A 9,240-nucleotide genomic window follows, 5' to 3' on the forward strand; every position below is an offset into this window, starting at 1 on the left:
ATTTTATGAAAATGAGTCAATTCCAAGATCTAAGGAAACAAAGAGTGGCTAAGCATGCTTTGGCTTGTCTTAGCACTCAATCTCCCAAGGTAAGCAACGCTTTGCTAATGGCTCCAAGCCACTCTTGGTTGAATAAATCGTCGCATCTAATGCTCTCTTAACAATTTATTCACTTTGCCACGACATGTTAGGACTCCATCACTCATATCGTTGAGTATAACCAAAACCAACTTGCATACCTGGTACGCCTTATGTTTCTAGGGAGTAGTAGTGATGCCTCGCTTTGGTGTAGCCCATCACTACTCTCAATAGGTCGATCAGTGTTGTTTTGGAATGGCAATTTTACTCAATATTTAGGGACCTTGGGTTTCTATGTTGGTTGATTTAAGTGAACTTAATTAATCATCACAACAATCGAAATCCTAAACATGCATCTAACATATAATTCATATATAAATGATCATAAATATGTAAAGCATAAGCATTTTGATGCATATTTGGCAACTAACATGACCCCTTGAATTCTTCAAGTCTTCAAAAGGTCTTCTTTTGCAACTTCATGGCTACGTCTTCCAAGAACCTCCGTCTTCAAGACTTGACCAAAATTATGCAACTACTAGTTGATGAGTGACATTTATGTCACGATTAAGGTTCATTTTGATGGTCATTTTCCCATATTTGCGGCTTGTTTGCATCCTTTTCTTTGCACTTAGTTCCCATTCCCTTTATGAATCTTCTTTCCTAGATTTTGCCCCTTTTTCCTACTTTTTTTTTATTTCCATGCTTATGCTTTGTAGGAACCTTCGGGGTTTTCAAGAGGAGGAAGCTAAACTCAAGAAAAGCTGAAGGAAGCAAGATTCAGAAGAGGTTCGGCCGAACCTCCTGAAGGTGTGCCGAACTAGGGTGTAGCCGAACCTGCTCAGTGGTCCGGCTGAACGTCGAGGCAGAGTCAAGAAGCAATTTGGCAATTTTGCAGGAGTGGTCGAACCTCAGAAGTTCGACCAGACCAGGATCAGGGAGGTTCGGTCGAACCTACCCTGTAGTCCGGCTGAACCTACCCTGTAGTCCGGTCGAACCTTCCCAGTGTTCGGTCGGACCACTCCTCTATTTCAGCTGGCTCTATACGGACAATATAAGTCCCATTTTAGAACGTTTTGATGTAATTAGAAAAAAACTTAGTTTTAATTGGCTGCACAATTGTTAGCTTCATCTAGAGAGAGAAACACTATTAGTTTTCACTTGGTAGAGAGAAAAAGTGTGGATTTCTTCATTGATGAACTTGGATTTTGAAGAAGAAGCTTGTTTAATATTTTGTAGATCTTCAACTTCAATTAATGAGCAATCTCTTACTCTTTCACTTTACTTTCGCATTTAATTTTGCTTGTTTACTTTGATTTTCCTTCTTTTCTTATTAATCATGTTGATGCTTATTGATTTGATGATTGATATTGTTCTTAACATGATTTGTGAGTAGTCTCTTAGCCAAGGGTGTGGGATGGTGTAGTTGCTAATTGTTCACGCTTTTAATATTGAGATTAAGTTAATTATGATTAAAATCTTTGCATGCTTGATATTCTTTGACCTTCTTGCAAGTGCACATTGTCAGTTGATTAAAGGTGAATCTTTGCTAACAAGGAACGGAAGTTGACTTAGTTAAGGTTCATTTCTATCGATTGTTCTTTGATTGCACCTCCCAATATATGGTTCTAGTGTGGAAACATAGAGGCTATGTTAGGAGAAACCGATTAACCCCGGAAGGCGGTTAGATTGAACCTTATATCGATATTCATGCATGTTTAGTTCACTATTGATTTGCTTTTATGTTAGTGCATGATCAAGCGGCATCTATACCTACCCATCTTCCTTGGTCTTTAGTTATATTTATTTTAACTCGTTTTATCTCTTAGTCATTCCTATCCTTTGTCCCGAGATAGCTTAAAGTCTAGTGATGAATGCGCTGTTTATGTGTTTTTCCCTGTGGTTCGACCCCTCTTCTTGCCATATACTTGTATTAGGATAATTCGAGTGTTATAAATTGCATTTGATTTAGGTGTAGTTGTCTAACTACGCAATTATTCTTTTATCAAATTGGCGCCGTTGCCGGGGAATTGGCTTCCATTGCTATTTCATTGCTTGTTTGAGACTATCTCATCTTTTATTTGTTAGTTTTTGCTACTTTTGTTACTTGTCAGTGCTTACGTTCTTCTTAGCTTTGTTGTATAAACAGAGGACGAACCCGCTCAAGATCTTTGATTCCCATCGATCCAGAGCTAGAGAGGTCTTTGTCCCTACTTCAAAGAGAAGCAAGAGCAAGGAGTAGAAATTCTCACACCCCGACAAGAGAAGTAAGAGAATTAGAAGATACTCCACCCTCTTCACCCTCAAGTGAAGGATTAGATAGCCCTAACTCATCATCGAGTCTAGAAATCAACCCTTTCTCAACCTATAAGTTCGAGAGTGAAGAAGGTCCTAAAATGGGAGAGAATACGCCTTTGAGTCGTCTTGGGGCTCCCGAAGCCTTTAGAGCACAAAGTGGGATCCTAACTCCTACTACTCAAGCCAACAATTTCGAGATCAAGCATAATTTGATTGCTTTGATTGAGAGGAAATAATTCTTGGGTGGAAAGTTTTAGAGTCCTCATGAGCACTTAAAAGAGTTTGAGAAATATTGTGACACAATAAAGGCCAATGGAGTGACTTAAGAATATATTCGCCTCAAGATGTTTCCATTTTCGCTAATTAGGAGAGGTCTAGAATGGCTAGAGAAGGAGGTGCCCCCTAATTCTCTCACAACATGGGACCAAGTGACTACGGCTTTCTTGAGGAGGTTTTATAACCATAGGAAGACCGCCGAGGCTAGGTCTTTGATTCAAGGTTTTCGCCAAAAGAGTGGTGAGTCTCTAAGTGCGGCATGGAAACGATACAAAGAGATTCAACGTCAATGCCCGCATCGTGGGATACCCAAGTATCAACTCATTCACACTTTCTATGGAGATCTCACACCTCAAGGAAGAACAAGCCTAGACGCCGCGGCCGGCGGTCCAATCATGAACAAAGGAGAGGATGAAGTGGAGTGTATTATAGAGGAGGCCGCAAAGCACTATGATGATTGGTATGAAGGAGAAAGGGATGCTACTTCTAGTAAGGGTGTTTATGTATTGGAGCAAGCCAACGCAATCAACAACCTCTCTACCCAAATCTCCAAAATGACCAAGCAAATGGATGAATTGATGAAAGAAAGGTCCAATCCTCACGGTAATACCTCCCCTTCAACCAAGGGAGGCAATGGTATGGATACTTCCTCCTCCTCTTCTTACAATACAATGCCCCAAGGATGCATGTTTTGTTCTAATTGTGAAACCTATGATCATGATACCTCCCATTGTGTATATGCTTGTGAAGTTCAACCCCTTTCCCATGAACATGATGATAATATGGAAAATGTCAATGCTACGAATTTTGCTCCTAGAATGGGGAATGTAGGGAACTTAAGGCCAAACTCCAATCAAATAGGGAATTGGAATTAAGGTGGAAACCGTGGTTGGAACCAAAGTGGTGGTGGTCATGATAACCAATACCATGGTGGGGGAGGCCCTTCCAATTTCAATGGAAGAGGCTACTCTAACCAAAGGGGGTATGGTAATCAAAACCAACAACCTAATTCCCGATACCATCACCATCAAAATCAAAATTTTGGTGATCAAGGTAACATGGGAAATAATCAACAAAGCAATGTTCCTAACCAAGGCACCGGAGGCAATAGGGGTCAATATGTTTCTAACTATGCCCAAACTAATAGGCCTCCGGGTTTCCATCAACCCCAACTTCCTCCACCTCAACAACCTCTTCAACTTGAAGCCCCTCCAAATGATCCCGTGATGGCTAAATTAGATGCTCTATTGAAAATGCGTGAGGAGGATCAAAAGAAACATGAAGAGGCCCAAAAACGCACCAATGCTCACATGAAAATGCTTGAGACCCAAATTGCTCAACTTGCATCTAATTCATCCTCTTCTTCTTCTTCTTCTTCTTCTTCTTCTTCTTCTTCTCACATTCCAAGTCAAGGAGTCAACCCAAAACCTTTGTATGCCGTGACAACTAGGAGTGGGAAGGTAGTAGGGAGTGACCCTTTAGTTGAGGAAGAACCCCAAGAAGAGGTGGAGTTAGAGCATGAGGGTGAAAAAACCAATGAGCCATTGAGTGTTGAAAAGGAAAAAGATGTTGAGGTGCCAAAGGAAAAAGAAGCCACCCCCTTTCCCCTAAATGGCCAACCTAGAGAAGAGAAGCTACCCTTTCCACAACGATTTGTGAGAGCTAAACTTGATGCCCAATTTAGGAAGTTTTTGGAAGTCATTAAGAATTTGCATATTTCCGTCCCTTTTGTTGATGCTATGAAGCAAATGCCCCACTATTCCAAATTCTTGAAAGATCTTTTGAGTGGGAGAAGGGAGTGTGAGACGGTGAGTTTGACCGCCAATTGTAGTGCAATTCTTTCCAACAAACTTCCTACCAAATTGAAAGATCCGGGTAACTTTTCCATCCCTTGTTCTTTCAATGGCATTGAATTTGATAAAGCCTTGTATGATTTAGGAGCAAGTGTGAGTCTCATGCCCTATTCCGTCTACCAAAAACTTAGTGTAGGAACCCTCTCCCCCACTAACATTACTCTCCAACTAGCAGATCGTTCCATTAAGTTTCCCATGGGCAAGGTTGAGGACATTCCCCTTAGGGTAGGAAAATTCACATTCCCCGTGGATTTCTATGTGCTAGAGATGGATGAGGATGAGAGGATTCCTATAATTTTGGGTAGACCATTTCTAGCTACTTCTAAAGCTATTATCGATGTGAAGGAGGGTAAGATATCCTTGAAAATTGACAATGATTCCATTGAGTTTGATTTGAATAATGTCATGCAACAACCCTCCTCAAGTGGTGAGTGCTTTAGAGTAAATTTTCTTGATACCGTGCTTAATGAATTTTCTCGCTCCCACTTGCATGATACTAATGATCCTCTCGAAAGTGTGTTGTTGAATGAATCAAAGATAGGTACTCACAAAAAAGACATACAATTCTATGAGGATTTGCTTGAGGAAAGCAAGAAGGAGTGCAAGGATGCGAGCATGGAAGAGGAGGCTCCTTACATTCATGACCTCTTTCAAGTTGAAGAAAGAGAAGAGAGCCCCAATGGTAAGGGAGCACCAAAGGTAGACTTGAAACCTCTACCTTTGGGCTTGAGGTATGGATTTCTTGGTCCCGATGAGTCTTTCCCCGTGATTGTCAATTCTAACCTAACGGAGGAGCTAACCTCCCTCTTTTTCAATGTTTTGAGAAAACACAAGAAAGCTTTGGGTTATACCATTGATGATATCAAAGGTATAAGTCCATCTTTATGCATGCACAAAATTGATCTAGAGGGAGATGCCAAACCCGTTAGACAAAGGCAAAGAAAGCTTAACCCTTCCATGCAAGAGGTTGTGCAGAAGGAAGTGGCTAAGCTTCTTGATGCGGGAATTATTTACCCAATTGCTCATAGTGATTGGGTATCTCCCGTGCAAGTTGTGCCTAAGAAAGGGGGCATGACGGTAGTGAAAAATGATCATGATCAACTAGTGCCCACTAGGCTTGTTACCGGTTGACGCATGTGTATTGACTATCGCCAACTTAACACAAGTACATGCAAAGATCATTTTCCACTACCGTTCATTGATCAAATGTTGGAAAGGCTTACAAAACATTCCTTCTATTGTTTCCTCGATGGTTACTCGGGATTTTTCCAAATCCTGATTGACCCCAAGGATCAAGAGAAGACGACTTTCACATGCCCCTACGGTACTTATGCGTATCGTAGGATGCCTTTCGGGCTTTGTAATGCCCCCGCAACATTCCAACGTTGCATGATGTCCATTTTTAGTGATATGATTGAGGATGAGATAGAGGCCTTCATGGATTGGAGGAGCCACCTATGAAGATTGTCTATCCAATTTATCTCGTTGCTTAGAAAGATGTGAGAGGGCTAACCTCGTGTTGAATTGGGAAAAGTGCCACTATATGGTGGAAAGTGGGATTGTTCTTGGGCACAAAATTTCCCTTACTGGCATTGAGGTAGATAGAGCCAAGGTAGAGGTCATTGAAAAACTTCCTCCCCCCACCAACGTGAGGGAAGTGAGATCCTTTCTTGGCCATGCCGGGTTCTATCGCGCTTTATAAAAGATTTTTCAATGATTGCTAGGCCTCTCACATCCCTATTGCAACAAGATAAGGAGTTTGTGTTTGATGATGCTTGTCAAGAGTCTTTTTGCAGGTTGAAAGAAGCCCTTTGTACCGCTCCTATTGTCCAAGGCCCGGATTGGTCTCTTCCATTTGAGCTCATGTGCGATGCAAGCGACAAGGCCATTGGATCGGTTCTTGGACAACGAAAGGATGGGAAACTTTATGTCATGCATTATTTGTCTAAAACTCTCAATGATGTCCAACGAAACTACACAACTACCGAGAAGGAGTTCCTAGCGGTTATTCACTCATTTGAGAAGTTTAGAACCTACCTCATTGGTTCTAGGACAATTGTGTACACCGACCATTCGGCTCTCAAATATTTGATATGGAAGAAGGAAGCTAAACCAAGGTTGTTGAGATGGGTTTTAGTCCTCCAAGACTCCGATTATGAGATGAGAGACAAGAAGGGAGCCGAGAATGTGGTGGCGGATCACCTTTCAAGGTTGGGCGGTGCAAGGTTTGAAGATGATGGTTTGCCAATAGAGGATGATGAGTGTCATTTATGGCACTCATAGGGTAGTCTTTTAGGGTTATTTCTTTCCCTTTTTCATGCTTTCTTCTCTTATTTTTGGTCCTTTTTCCTTAGGTTTCTCTTCCTCCTTTTTTTCTTTATGGTTCTCGTGTTTTCCTCGTGTTTTCCTTTTATTTGGCTCTTTTTCCTTTTATTTCCTTTCTTTGTTTGCTTGTGTAGGTATTTGGAGAATCACCTTTGCAAAGGAATCAAGTTGGGATCTTAATGATCAAGTAAGGAAGAAACATTTGGCTAGAGAGGGCTTAGAGAGGCCTTGGAGAGGCCTCGGAGAGGTCTCCAAGGTATTTCCAGCAGGCCGTGGGCGCGGGCTCAAGAAGAGCAAATTGCAAGATTTTGGCAGGAGCTTCCCGCGGTTGCCCCGCGGACTCTATGTGGGCGCGGGAAATCTGGAGAGGGCGCTCCATCTCAGAGAGATCGCGGCCCCCTGATTGAGTTTTGGGAGCAGGGGATTAGCCGCGGGTGCGGGTTTATCTTGCCGCGGGCGCGGGTGTTGCCTAGAAAGCCCACGGAGGGTTCCGTACCCATTTCTCTACGGCCGCGGATTCATCGAGAGAGGCCGCGGGATTTGCCGGTTTCTTCTTTACCTATAAATAGAATTGTAATTCCTTTTTGAAACGAACTTTTTTTGATAATTTTTTCATTAGCTTAGTTTTAGAGAGAGAATTTAGAGAGAAGTTAGTGAGAAGTTCTTGGTTTTGGATTTGTAACTCAACATTTGATCAATCAAGTTTGGATTTCTTCATTTTCAATCATCAATATTACTGAGAATCTCTTCCTTCTTTCATCTCTTACTTACTTGTTATTTGATTTATGCTTGTTGCTTGTTTTTCTTTGGATTTGGATTTGAATTTGATATTGTTGAATCTTTTTGATTCCTCTTAGATTTTGATATAGAATGATGATTAATGCCATTTCTAGTTATTTGTTCTTGAATTTCACCATGATTAGTGAGTAGATTAGTTGCTAGGGAAAGGGGGAAGCATGTTTGATTAATGAGATTGCTAGTTGATGCTCTTTAATTGATTGATTTGTTACAATTAAATTGGTTGACATAGTTGTGCATGTTATTGATTAGACTAGGAGTGATCAACCTATAAGATTAATCTAGATTGCATTGTAACTCTTAATGACATGAACAATTGAATTGAAAGTAGCTCTAATTGATTGGGTTTGCTTGTGATTCTTCTTGATTTGCCTTTCATAGTTATTCCTAGATTGGCTTATAGGAGATAGCATTTGAACTCTCTTGATTGCTACTATTGTTTGTCCATTGCAATACTTGAATTAGTTGATTGAGCGCTAAATTAGCATTATCATTGAACTTGCATGTGGAACCCATATCCCTAGTGTTTAGACCTTTGATTTACTTGATTAGATTTGTTTTAGTTTAGCATAGTGCCAACCATAATCTCAACTCCATCTTCGAGGTAGCTTGACTTAGACTCTAGTTTTCATCATTGCATTCCCTAGGGATCGACCCTTAACTTGCCCTATATTCATATAAGGTTGGTTAGGTGTTTACAAATTTAGTTTGACTTGGGGGAAGGGTAGATAACGACATACATTTTCCTCTTGTTAGAGGACGCTCTAAGGGATGATGTGCTATATGTCCTTGAAGTGAAGTCGGAGCCATGGTATGCAGATATCGTGAATTACTTGGCTTGTAGTGCCGTACCTCCGGATTTCACTTCACAACAACGTCGAAAACTCAAGCATGAGGCCAAGAGATACATTTGGGATAATCCCATTTTATTGAAGAGAGGGGTCGATGGTTTGTTGAGGAGATGCGTCCCAACGATGAGGTTCAAAGTGTTCTCCATATGTGCCATTCTTCCCTTGTGGTGGGCATATGAGTGCTCTAAAGACCGCCTCAAAGGCTCTACAATCTATGCTCTTTTGGCCTTCTCTATTCAAGGATGCTTGGATTTTTGTTAAGACTTGTGATAGATGTCAAAGGATGGGGAATATTTCTAGGAGGGATGAAATGCCGTAAAACCCCATCCTTGAGCTTGAAGTTTTTGATGTGTGGACTATAGATTTCATGGGCCCTTTTATTTCTTCACATGGGAACAAGTATATTTTGGCTGCCGTTGACTATGTCTCAAAGTGGGCGGAGGCCGTGTCTTCCCCTACGAATGATTCTAAGGTGGTGGTTAATCTTTTCAAGAAAGTGATTTTCCCGAGATTTGGTATTCCAAGAGCCATAATTAGTGATGGGGGATCACATTTCAAGCACCACACCTTCGTTTGACTTCTTGATAAATATGGAGTGTCTCATAAGCGGGGGCTTGCTTACCACCCTCAAACGAGTGGTCAAGCGGAGATCACCAATAGAGAGATCAAGGTGATCTTGGAGAAGACGGTTGCTAGAACAAGAAAGGATTGGTCTTCTAAACTCATCGACTCTCTTTGGGCATATAGGACCGCCTTCAAAA

At 41.3% G+C, this 9,240-nt stretch overlaps 1 non-coding gene across 1 annotated transcript; it reads right to left on the minus strand.

Annotated features, from left to right (window-relative positions):
• Window positions 1-2,853: 2,853 nt before the first annotated feature.
• Window positions 2,854-2,959, minus strand: LOC145569757 (small nucleolar RNA R71). The gene has a single exon (XR_014096291.1). It is a non-coding gene; the product is annotated as a small nucleolar RNA R71 (small nucleolar RNA).
• Between the last annotated feature and the right edge of the window lie 6,281 nt (window positions 2,960-9,240).

The sequence above is a fragment of the Chenopodium album genome, chromosome 11 (assembly GCF_948465745.1).
Source record: "Chenopodium album chromosome 11, dcCheAlbu1.1, whole genome shotgun sequence".
Taxonomy (NCBI): domain Eukaryota; kingdom Viridiplantae; phylum Streptophyta; class Magnoliopsida; order Caryophyllales; family Amaranthaceae; genus Chenopodium; species Chenopodium album.